The following is a 13,157-nucleotide window of genomic DNA, read 5'->3' as shown; positions in this document are numbered from 1 at the left end:
GAGTGTTGGCGGCGGTGGCTTGCCGAGTGCTTGCGCCACCACTTTGGCCGCCTTCCGCGTTGGTGTCCTCTGGTGCCTGGTGATGAATTCCTGCTGTTCAGGTCCCCGTGATTCACTCCGCCTTCTGCATTGCTCTCCTAGGCAATCTGGCCTTCCTTCACTCTGGTTGAGGTGTTGTTTCCCTTCTCTTATGATATGATTAATTCAGTTTTTGTACTTGGCTGTAGTTTGGGTGGTTTGTGGGTGGGGTTTCTCTGGAAGGGGGGATGGGGTGGGGTTTGTCCGGTGGATGCTGGTTTGGGGATGTGTTCATGTGGTGTACTTTCAGTTTGGTTTGGCAAAGGCCCTGTTTGGATACTCTAACTTAGCTAGAGGTTAGAGTTAGTTTCTAGCTCATGACTAGCCTTAAACTAACTCTAGCCAAAGAGGTGTTTGGATGATAGGGTTAGATTGATAATAGTTGTACTTGATGGAGAGAGGAAAGTGATTTTTTAGTGAGTCATTACCTGGTGGATAGAGAGAGAAAAATGACTTTTTAGTGGGCCCCATGAAAACTAGTTCCAATTAGCACCTCTTAGGTGGGCTAGTTTTTTTAGGTGGGTTAGATGCAACTAGCTCTAATCTAACCCTCATGTTTGGATACTTTAGTGCTATTTGAGTCTCAACTAGCTCAAACTAACTCTAGCCTATGGATCCAAACAGGGCCAAAGGTGTACGCGCCAACATCTTTTTTCAGCTTTCCATCCCTAGAGGATCATGACCATGCCGAGGGATTATAGGGTCATCACTTGTGGCTGTTCTAGGGATGCTTCATTTTGAGCGTGTACCCTGTGTAGTTGGCTTGCCGAGATTAAGGTTTCTTTGCTTGATTTATCGTGCATCTTGATGTGGCGGCTGATGAGCCTTTTTTCTTGAAACGAGGCAAAAAGATTTGCCATTTGCATTGATTAAGGAAGAAGGTTAAGAGTTGAGGTCGTAGGTCAGATAAGATACATCACTTTCGTGGCATTATATTACACAAATATTTCGCATCCATTAAGCTCCAAAGCAAGCACTTCTTGATCTTGGTGACCACCACACCAACCGGAACGGTCATGTTACGAAAAACTCTCGCATTGCGCTCTTTTCATATTTCCCAAGAGATGAGCATCATCAGGGAGACAATGGGCCCTCTTAGTGGCATTCTGACTCCACCAATCCTTAATAGAGTGCAAATTCGTTCAATCGTTGGGTAGTACATCGTGAAGAGCCATCCAGGTTTTGATCATGTTCCAAATCCAAATAGTGTATGGACACTTGAAGAGAATGTGGGCCATCGTCTCCTGAACTTGTTGGTAGAGCAGAGATAGGTTGCAGTTCGGCCATCTGCGATGATGCAGTCTGTCAGCCGTCCAAATCCTATTGTTAATAACAAACCAAGCAAATAATTTGCACTTTGGGAGGACCAGTTTTTCCACACATAATGGTTCATTTCCGTGCCCACCAAAACCATGAACTGATCCCCGTATGCGGAGGAAGCTGAGTAGTGACCGTCATATGTGAGCTTCGAGCTGATGGAGTCCCGCCTGGTCGGGTTCAAGTGGAAGTGGGTGAGTCTTTCCCAAAGCGTGACAAACTGGGTGATTTGCCAAGGGGAGACGACCGAGGCTGCCTTCACCTGAGAGATCCAGAAGGCATTAGACAATGCCTTGTGAACCGAGCAATTCTTCTTGTTGGAGATTTCATAGATTTTCGGAGCAATATCTTTGGGTCTTATGCCATCCCGCCAAGCTGACTCCCAAAGAGATGCACGGATGCTCCGTCCTGAACCTTGGAGACCGACGTGAAGATGTTGTGGTCATGCTTGTTGCAAGGAGTGCCCAAGCCCACCCAGAGCTTGGTCGGGTCCTGCCAGTCAAACCACAACCAACGGAGCCTCACAGCAGTCGCAAACTTTCCGAGGTTTAGAATCCCAAGACCATCGTGCAACTTTGACTTGCAAACTTGCTCCCAATTCAACTTACATTTGCCTCCCGTGACCTTGTCACACCCGGCCGAGAGATAGGCATGACGAAGAGCATCAATCTTTTTCAGGACTTCAACCGGGAGATTTAGAGCCGTCATGTAGTAGATGGCGATGACCGTGATGACGGACTTAACGAGAACCATTCTTACAGGGGCAGCAACGTGCTTTCTCATCCGAGATGTGAGCTGCGCCGCGATCTTGTCTTCCACGGGCTGAAAATGGATCCTTTTCAGACGCTTAACTGACAGAGGCAAGCCAGAATACTTAATCAGGAATGAGGAACGTTGAGCCGAGAAGGATTGCAGGATGTCCGGGAGGTCCATATTATTGCATCTTATAGGTGCAACCATGGTCTTGGAGCAGTTTGTGACCAATCCAGAAATATGCTCAAGACTCTTGAGGGTGTCGACGAAGAAGATCCTCCTTGATCGGGGCAATAAAAACTGCAACATCATCCACATAAAGGGAGGCTCGAATCGACATAGCACGTCTGCCAATAGGACGAAGGTGCCCTTGTGATGTGGCCTTCTCAAGAATGTGATGAAGCGGATCGATGGCCAGCACAAAGAGAAGGGGGACAAGGGGTCCCCTTGTCTCAGTCCACGGCCAAGCCGGAAAGGGTCTCCAGGCACACCATTGAGCAAAACACGCGAAGAGGCTGTGGACAGGAGGGCGGACACCCAGCCCCTAAAGCGCGGTGGGAACCCAAGGTGGTTAAGCAAGTCCAGAAGATAGTCCCAACGCACATAGTCAAACGCTTTCTTGATGTCAAACTTGAACAAAAGAGCTGGGGTCTTCTTGTGATGCAAACGTTTGGCAAGGTTGCGCACGTACGTGAAATTCTCATAAATACATCTCTTCTTGATGAAAGCGCCTTGGGCTCGGGAGACAAGATCATTCATATGGGGTGCGAGCCTTTTGGATATCATCTTCGCAATGATGTGAGCAATGGCATGAATTAGGATTATGGGGCGAAAGTTAGCAATATCCTCAGCACCATCCTTCTTTGGGATAAGCGCAATGTCTGCTGAGTTCAACCAATGAAGATGAGCGGTCTGTAGAACGGAGAAGTGATTGATAGCAGGCATTATATCAAGCTTGATCGTATTTCACTATGCTGGACATTGGTTTGATTTTGTCAATAGCTTAGTATTGTCTGTTTTAGCTTTGAGAAATTTAGTACTACTCCCTCCATATATAAATAATTGTAGTTGAAGAAAACTAGACTAGTTCTCTTCAACTACAATTATTTAGATATAGCGTGAATATTATTTTTGTCAAGGTTTCTTGGCAATTTTGTTGACCCTATTTATAAGGTGACAAGCGAGTTGGCATACCCTCTAGGAACAGACGACCGCCATGTGGTTAGCTCCTTGCTAGCCATATTTATGATTAATATAACATATATTTGTTGAGCATTTTATTAAGTTTCTTATGTGAACGAGTACATGTCAAATTATGCCTTGTAGCACAAATTCAGATGATACATTTGTCCCGCAAAATTATACTACAAAAAATGGTAAAACACTTAGGCCCCGCTTGTCGGTTCACTATATCTGGCCATCACTCGGGCCGGGCTAGACCAAGCCCGGCGTAGAAAACCTAGGCCCGAGCCCAGCCTGGCTCGGTTGTCGGGCCTAGATTTCAAGCCTAGGCCCGACCCGTCACTGCTAAATCCCGTCGGGCTTCGGGCCTCGGGCCAGGACCCTTTCCTAAAACGGAAAAGCACCAAGCCCAGGCCCGGCCCGAAATACTCTTCGTGCTCAAAATTTAGGCCCGAGCCCATCCCACGGGCAAGATTGGCCGGGCCGACTGGGCCGGGCTGTCCATAGCCAAATATACGGTTCATCTTCGTAAAACAGGGGCCGGTAAGATAAAGTTGCTTCGCTTGCCGTTTTAGATATGTAATATTTACACTGGTTTTCCGGACGCGGACGTTTGATCTATAAAACATCTACACCCTATATGTAAAAATAAACAATTCAACAAACGGTAAAAAAAATTTGAAAATATTTTTGAAATAAACTTGACCTTTCATTATACTTGTGAAAAAAATTCCACAAAAAGAAAAATCCCATTTAACTTATTTTCAAGAAAGATAAATTTTCGATTAAAATAGTGTGAATAATAGCAAATAAATTTTCGGTCGAAGTGCATTTCCCCCGGTTTTCCCTGCTACACTCGTTTCTAACCTGTATGCCGATACATGCCTTCATCCATCATTTTGTTTTCGGGCGAAATCCCTTGCGGCTGGTAAGATATATCTGTAAGATATAAATACCTCTGTATAAAATTACATGTATACCAAGGGCGGCCCTCCAAACCTATCAGATTGGATGAAGCCTCTACATACGGAGAATGGCAAGCGTATGTGCTAAGCGCGTATACCCAGTAGCTCTAAACCTATCAGATTGGATGAAGCCTCTACATACAACGACATACCTTCTAGCACTCTTGAAGCCGCTGAAGAGAAAGCAGAAGAGAACCTCATCGCTCTTTTATACAGGAAGTACAAGCCTGACATCAACGTTGTGATCAGCAGCATGTTAAATAATAGAGTGAATTTCATCTTTTACCCTATGGTTGTACGTTTGTGACACATATTATCCTATCTAATGAAACTTCTATCAAAATATAAGATTTTGGAGACTTTTGACACGGTTTTACCTTAGTTTTGCCTTTTGTTTGTTTATGTTACATATAGGACCGGCATGTTGCATCAATAATTCATAAAAAAATATACAAAGAACGGAGGGCATAATTGACGATTATGTGCAGACTCCTTTTGTTTACCTGTTCCATTCCTCGTCGTCGTTCAGATATTTTTGGACGTCAGACATCACCTCACACCTTGCTTAATGAAAGCGCATCAGAAAAGGGGTTCAAATCTTTTAAAAAGTCCCAAATGCATGTTTAGGGCGTAAATTATGAAATTTACTCTAAATAATATCTAGTAAATAGTCTTAGGTGGCTGGTACACACTTGTCGCTTACATGGGGTAGTAAGAGCATCTCCAGCAGATCCCGTATAATGTCTCGATCCGCAAAATAACCGTTAAAATACGGGTCAGTGCGAAAAAAACTGCCTAATCAGACCACACAAACGCGTCGGACCCGTAAATATTTTTGCAGGATGTGGCAAAATTCTCACCCCAACCAGTGAAAACACGGGTTCTCCTCCTTGCCCCGTCGGTGCCTTGTATATACCGGGAGGGATTGGCCGGGGGGGGGGGGGGGGGGGTGTGGGGGGCAACCGCTCCCGGTATATCAACATATGTGCTGAGGGATGAACACTCCTGGTTCACCCGATATGTCAAGTCACCAAACTTGGTCATATCAACTCTTTCAGATAACACCATTAAACACACACACACACACACACACTTGGTTTATGCGAAAACGACTGGACGTAATTTAAGCAGCACCATCCAACTGTCCTTGACCGTGGACACGACTATTCGAATAGTTTTACACTCTGCAAAGATTGTACGCTGTACCCACGAGATCCGGGAAACTGCCGTGTCATCCACGACTCGCAGTATATAACATACCCGAGATAAGTACCCAATCAATGCCTTTCCCCTGACGATACTAGACAAAGAGTTCCACTCGACTGGTACCCAGCCCACATGATGTACGTCTTACGAGCGCCAACTCTGGACAGTATCATTCATGTGGGGACCAACGGTGTTCCCGAAACACGTAAAAACGACGTAGTCGTCCTACCTGGCACGACCCTGTCACGAGAGTGGCCACATATCACTCTGCCACTAGTAATGTGGTTCTTTGCTAGCACCGACCAAAGTAATCAACAAAGCCCCATCTCATAAAGGGGTTTCGTGATCGTACATGTAAGGTTGGGACGGTCGATACATCATAAATCTAATCCCATTTCTGAAACCACTCACACCAAATATACCCGGTGCACCACTTCTTCACAAGTGGCCACCTAACTCATCATCACCCTCGGGCTTTAGTGGCACCCGACGGGGTTTTCATAAGCCTTTGATATTTACTAACATCATGCTCATGCTTCTACTGTCTACTTGTCAACATAATATTAGCGTGACCCTCATAGGTGGTAGGATCATGCTCAAATGCAAGGGCTCCGGCGGAGCCATCAGTAACATCATATTAATGATTTACCGAATACTCATGATTATACGTAACATAATAATTGCTCTATTAGCATGCAATATAATATTTTGCTCAAACATGGTCAAATGACTGCTTGCCTTTGCTCACATAAGTCCTCGTGGTCTTTGAGGTCTTCCGGTCCAACTTCGAGTACTCCGTCAACTATCGTCGGAAACGAACACAGTAAGCCATACATCAAGCAGAAACAAAAGTGTTATATAAATGGAAGTTTTATTTTTCTTGGACCTCTCTAGTCATAAGAAAAATACCTGAAGCTTGCCATAGGAGATTTGGATAATCAAGGATTTTGGATGGATGAAAGGAGGAATAGGTGATCTTTAAATAAGCCTACAGAAAATATTTTGATAAAAATGAGTGGACACACTCATTTAACACATCATGATTTTAGAAACAGTCAGGAAGTTGTTTCACTGGATTTGGAGTTGATATGTATAGCCTGAGGATTTTCTAATATAGGATAAATAGTAAGAGGGAGCTATTTATTTTATGCAACAGAAATATGGCATATAAAAATGTTGGCTAAGGCTCCAAAAATAGGGCATGATATATTAAGTCTCTGGAAATTCGAATCACTCCATTTGGATTTGATTTGAATGCTATAGGAGTTTACAAAGTGGGGTTTTAAAATATTCAAATGGGCATTTGAATATTAATCCCACAGAAAGTCTTATGAAAAATGTGCAATGCACATATTTTGATAGGTCTTGATTTTAGAAACCTGCAGAAACTTGAATCATCAAATTTGGAGGTCAAATGGATTTTTGGTGAAATTTACAAGTTCATGGTAAAAGAAAAATGCAAAGGGGGAGGGGGGTTACCCTCGAGCTAAGATGTGCTCGGGTGATAGTGAGGCAGATGGGCCGGCCCGGTAGCTCAGCCTGGGGCAACTGGCCATGCAGGAGGCGTATTCTATAGAATACGCCTTCGGCGAGGGGAAGCCGCAAGGCGCGGGGGCGCCTCCACTTACCTGCTAGGCCTGGCTCGCGGGTCGCCGACACCTGGGGCCCGCCAGTCCCCTCCTCTCTCCTCTACCCCTTTCTTCAACCTAACGACGGGTGGTAGATGGGGTGTGCCGGCCGCCATGGCTGGAGCCACCTGCCGGGCCAGCAGCCAAGCCAAGGGTGCGGGTGGGTGGCCTGCTCTCTACCGAGCCTGGTGGCGGTCTTGGCGGCCGTGGGGATGGCCGGGGTGAGTGGCCCGCCGCGAGGAGCGGCTGACAACTCCGGCCGCTGCAGAGGGGCATGGCGTGACCTCGGGGAGGGGCCCTAAATAAGTCCAGGAGGATGGGGGAGCTGAGGAGGCTCGACTGAAGGGAAGGCCCGAGGCCAGGGGAGGTTGGCTAGGTCGGGCACAAAGGAGGCCGAGGCGGCGCCATGGCGGTCGAAGGAGAAGGAGGAGAGCTTGAGAGCTCCAACTGCTGGGTCACGGAGGCTTCTGGGAGCTAGGAGGAGCTGGGAGAGCCAGAGAGGGCTCGGGTAGAGGATAAGACAGAGGGGAACACAAGAGGGCTCGGGAGCACCTCGGAGCTCGCTGGCATGGGGGAAGACACGCGTACCTGGGGCACTTTGGAGGCTAGCGAGCGTCGGGAAGGGCTTGAACCAGTCAAAGGGGATGCTTTGGTGCTCTGAGACACGCAACAACGACCGAAAATGAGCTGCATCAAGAGAACAAGGGGTAGAGCACCGTTATTGCATGTTGCCAGCGTGGTCACCGTGGCCACTCATGTCTACAGGGCACTCATGACCATTCAAACATGTCCAACATGTAGGGCACACATGCAAGAAGGAGATTGAGGTGTTTGGTCTCTAGTGGAGCTGGTTTGAATGGTTTTGACTGAAGTTAAGTCCGCAACAACAAACTTGGAGCTAAGAAAAGTGAGTCTCAGATGGGGAGTCTTGGGGAAGCAATGTCTGGCTGTGTTAGCTTTGCAAGGACTACAACACTGCCAAGTTTGAGCTCAAGCAGAGGAGGGTAGCTAGTACTTGCTGTACAAAGCTACATTTCAGCCAGAAATCAACTTGTAGATGTGCTGCACATTTTCCTACATGAGCATGCCATATCTTGGTTTGAAATGATGTATTGACATATTAGAGATGCCCTGGAAGAATGTGGGGGCTTTGGATTAAGTAGAAGTATAGGAGGAGGGGTAAAAATGGTGGTGCCATGGTGAAAATGAAGGGTAGCTACAAGGAGTCTCCCTCCAATAATTGACCAGTGGCCGTGGCAAGGTTACTGGAGGTAAAAGGTAACTAGGGAAGGCTATGGTAAAAGTTTAAGCTCAAGGGTAATAGTGGAAGGGGCCAAAGTAGCCAATTTGGTGAGTGCACACTGTTGGGGAACGTCGCATGGGAAACAAAAATTTCCTACGCGCACGAAGACCTATCATGGTGATGTCCATCTATGAGAGGGGATGAGTGATCTACGTACCCTTGTAGATCGTACAGCAGAAGCGTTAGTGAACGCGGTTGATGTAGTGGAACGTCCTCACGTCCCTCGATCCGCCCCGCGAACAATCCCGCGATCAGTCCCACGATCTAGTACCGAACGGACGGCACCTCCGCGTTCAGCACACGTACAGCTCGACGATGATCTCGGCCTTCTTGATCCAGCAAGAGAGACGGAGAGGTAGAAGAGTTCTTCGGCAGCGTGACGGCGCTCCGGAGGTTGGTGATGACCTTGTCTCAACAGGGCTCCGCCCGAGCTCCGCAGAAACGCGATCTAGAGGAAAAACTATGGAGGTATGTGGTCGGGCAGCCGTGAGAAAGTCGTCTCAAATCAGCCCTAAAACCTCCGTATATATAGGTGGGAGGGAGGGGAGGAGGCAGCCTCAAAACCTAAAGGTTTGGCCGAAATTGGAGGTGGAGGAGTCCTACTCCAATCCTACTTGGAGTAGGATTCCACCTTCCCACTTGGAAACTCTTTCCACCTTGTGTTTTTTCCTTCTCAAACCTTATGGGCCTTAGTGGGAACTTATTCCAGCCCACTAGGGGCTGGTTTATCTCTTCCCATAGCCCATGAGACCCCTTGGGGCGTGACACCCCTCCCGATGGTCCCCGGCACCCCTCCCGGCACTCCCGGTACACTACCGATGAGCCCGAAACTTTTCCGGTAATGCACGAAAACCTTCCGGTAACCAAATGAGGTCATCCTATATATCAATCTTCGTTTCCGGACCATTCCGGAAACCCTCGTGACGTCCGTGATCTCATCCGGGACTCCGAACAACATTCGGTAACCAACCATATAACTCAAATACGCATCAAACAACGTCGAACCTTAAGTGTGCAGACCCTGCGGGTTCGAGAACTATGTAGACATGACCCGAGAGACTCCTCGGTCAATATCCAATAGCAGGACCTGGATGCCCATATTGGATCCTACATATTCTACGAAGATCTTATCGTTTGAACCTCAGTGCCAAGGATTCATATAATCCCGTATGTCATTCCCTTTGTCCTTCGGTATGTTACTTGCCCGAGATTCGATCGTTAGCATCCGCATACCTATTTCAATCTCGTTTACCGGCAAGTCTCTTTACTCGTTCCTTAATACAAGATCCCGCAACTTACATTAAGTTACATTGCTTGCAAGGCTTGTGTGTGATGTTGTATTACCGAGTGGGCCCCGAGATACCTCTCCGTCACACGGAGTGACAAATCCCAGTCTCGATCCATCCTAACTCAACGAACACCTTCGGAGATACCTGTAGAGCATCTTTATAGTCACCCAGTTACGTTGCGACGTTTGATACACACAAAGCATTCCTCCGGTGTCCGTGAGTTATATGATCTCATGGTCATAGGAACAAATACTTGACACGCAAAAAACAGTAGCAACAAAATGACACGATCAACATGCTATGTCTATTAGTTTGGGTCTAGTCCATCACATGATTCTCCTAATGATGTGATCCCGTTATCAAGTGACAACACTTGCCTATGGCCAGGAAACCTTGACCATCTTTGATCAACGAGCTAGTCAACTAGAGGCTTACTAGGGATAGTGTTTTGTCTATGTATCCACACAAGTATTGTGTTTCCAATCAATACAATTATAGCATGGATAATAAACGATTATCATGAACTAAGAAATATAATAATAACTAATTTATTATTGCCTCTAGGGCATATTTCCAACAGTCTCCCACTTGCACTAGAGTCAATAATCTAGTTCACATCACCATGTGATTCCAACGAATCCAACACCCATATGGGGTCTGATCACGTCTTGCTCGTGAGAGAGGTTTTAGTCAACGGTTCTGAAACTTTCATATCCGTGCGTTCTTTACAAATCTTTATGTCATCTTATAGATGCTGCTACTACGTGCTTTTCGGAAATGCTCCAAATATCTACTCTACTATACAAATCCGTTTCACTACTCATAGTTATTCGGATTAGTGTCAAAGCTTGCATCGACGTAACCCTTTACGACGAACTCTTTAACCACCTCCATAATCGAGAAAAATTCCTTAGTCCATTAGTTACTAAGGATAAATTTTGACCGCTGCTAGTGATTCAATCATGGATCACTCTCTGTACCTCTCAACATACTTTGAGTCAAGGCACACATCAGGTGCAGTACACAGCATGGCATACTTTAGATTCTACGGCTAAGGCATAGAAGACGACCTTCGTCTATTCTCTTTATTCTGCCGTGGTCGGGTTTTGAGTCTTACTCAAATTCACACCTCACAACGCAACCAAGAACTCTTTCTTCGCTGATCTATTTTGAACTCCTTCAAAAACTTGTCAAGGCATGCATTTTATTGAAACTTTCATTAAGCGCTTTTGATCTATCTCCATAGATCTTTGATGCTCAACGTTCAAGTAGCGCAATCCAGGTATTCCTTTGAAAACTCCTTTCAAACAACCTTATATGCTTTACAGAGATTCTACATCACTTCTGATCCACAATATGTGAACCACATATACTTATCAGAAATTCTATAGTGCTCCCACTCACTTCTTTGGAAATACAAGTTTCTCATAAACCTTGTACAAACCCAAAATCTTTGATCATCTCATCAAAGTGTATATTCCAACTCCGAGATGCTTGCACCAGTCCATTGAAGGATCACTGGAGCTTGCATACTTGCTAGTACCTTTAGGATCGACAAAACCTTCTGGTTGTATCACATACAATGTTTGCTCAAGGAAACCGTCGAGAAAACAATGTTTTGACATCCTACGTGCAATATTTCATAAATAATGCATCAACAACTAACATAATTCTAACAGACTTTTAGCATCGCTACGAGTGAGAAAGTCTCATCATAGTCAACTGTTTGATCTTATCGAAAACATCTTTGCGACAAGTCGAACTTTTCTTAATAGTGACTTATCACCATCATCGTCTGTTTTCCTTTAAAGATCCATCTTTACTCAATAGTCCTCTGACCATCAAGTAGTTCTTCCAAAGTCTACACTTTGTTTTCATACATGGATCCTCTCTCGGATTTCATGGCTTCCAGCCATTTGTCGGAATCCGGGCCCACCATCGCTATCTCCATAATTCGTAGGTTCAGTGTTGCTCGACAACATGACCTCCAAGACAGGGTTACCGTACCACTCTGTAGTAGTATGCGACCTTGTCAACCTACGAGACTTGTAGTAACTTGATCCGATGCTCGATGATCACCATCATCAGCTTCCACTTCAATTGGTGTAGGCGCCACAGGAACAACTTCCTGCACCCTCCTACACACTGGTTGAAGTGATGGTTCAATAACCTCATCAAGTTCTACTACCCTCCCACTCAATTCTTTCGAGAGAAACCTTTCCTCGAGAAAGGATCCGTTTCTAGAAACAAACACTTTGCTTTCGGATCTGAGATAGGAGATGTACCCAACTGTTTTGGATATCCTATGAAGATGCATTTATCCGCTTTGGGTTCGAGCTTATCAGACTGAAACTTTTTCACATAAGTGTCGAAGCCCCAAACTTTCAAGAAACGACAGTTTAGATTTCTCTAAACCTCAGTCTATCCTGTGTCATCTCAACGGAAATACGTGGTGCCCTATTTAAAGTGAATGCGGTTGTCTCTAATGCATAACCCATAAACGATAGTGGTAATTTGATAAGAGACATCATAGTATGCACCATACCAAATAGTGCGTGGCTATGACGTTCAGACACATCATCACACTATGATGTTCCATGTGGCATGAACTGCGAAACAATTTCCACATTGTCTTAACTGCGTACCAAAACTCGTAACTCAGATATTCATTTCTATGATCATATCGTAGACAGTTTATCCTCTTGTTACGACGAACTTCACTCCGAAACAGAATTGAACTTTTCAATATTTCAGACTTGTGATTCATTAAGTAAATACTCTAGTATCTACTCAAATCATCATTGAAGTAAGAACATAATGATATCCACTGCGTGCCTCAGCACCCATTGGACTGCATACATCAAAATGTATCACTTCCAACAAGTTACTATCTTGTTTCATCTCAATGAAAACAAGGCCTTGCTCATGTGGTATGATTTGCATGTCACTAGTGATTCGAAATCAGGTGAGTACAAAGATCCATCAGCATGGAGCCTCTTCATGCAATTTATACTAACATGACTCAAGCGGCAGTGCCACAAGTAAGTGGTACTATCATCATTAACTCGTATCTTTTGGCACCAATATCATGAACATGTGTAACACTACGATCGAGATTCAATAAACCATTGAAGGTGATTATTCAAGCAAATAGAGTAATCATTATTCTCTTTAAATGAATAATCGTATTGCAATAAACACGATCCAATCATGTACATGCTTAACGCAAGCACCAAATAACGATTATTTAGGTTTAACACCAATCCCGATGGTAGAGGGAGCGTGCGAGGTTTGATCATATCAACCTTGGAAACACTTCCAACACGTATCGTCACCTCGCCTTTAGCTAGTCTCCATTTATGCCGTAGCTTTCATTTCGTGTTACTAATCACTTAGCAACCGAACCGGTATCCAATACCCTTATGCTACTAGGAGT

The sequence above is a fragment of the Hordeum vulgare genome, chromosome 7H (assembly GCF_904849725.1).
Source record: "Hordeum vulgare subsp. vulgare chromosome 7H, MorexV3_pseudomolecules_assembly, whole genome shotgun sequence".
In the NCBI taxonomy this organism is placed as follows: domain Eukaryota; kingdom Viridiplantae; phylum Streptophyta; class Magnoliopsida; order Poales; family Poaceae; genus Hordeum; species Hordeum vulgare.
This window is presented reverse-complemented; position numbering follows the sequence as displayed.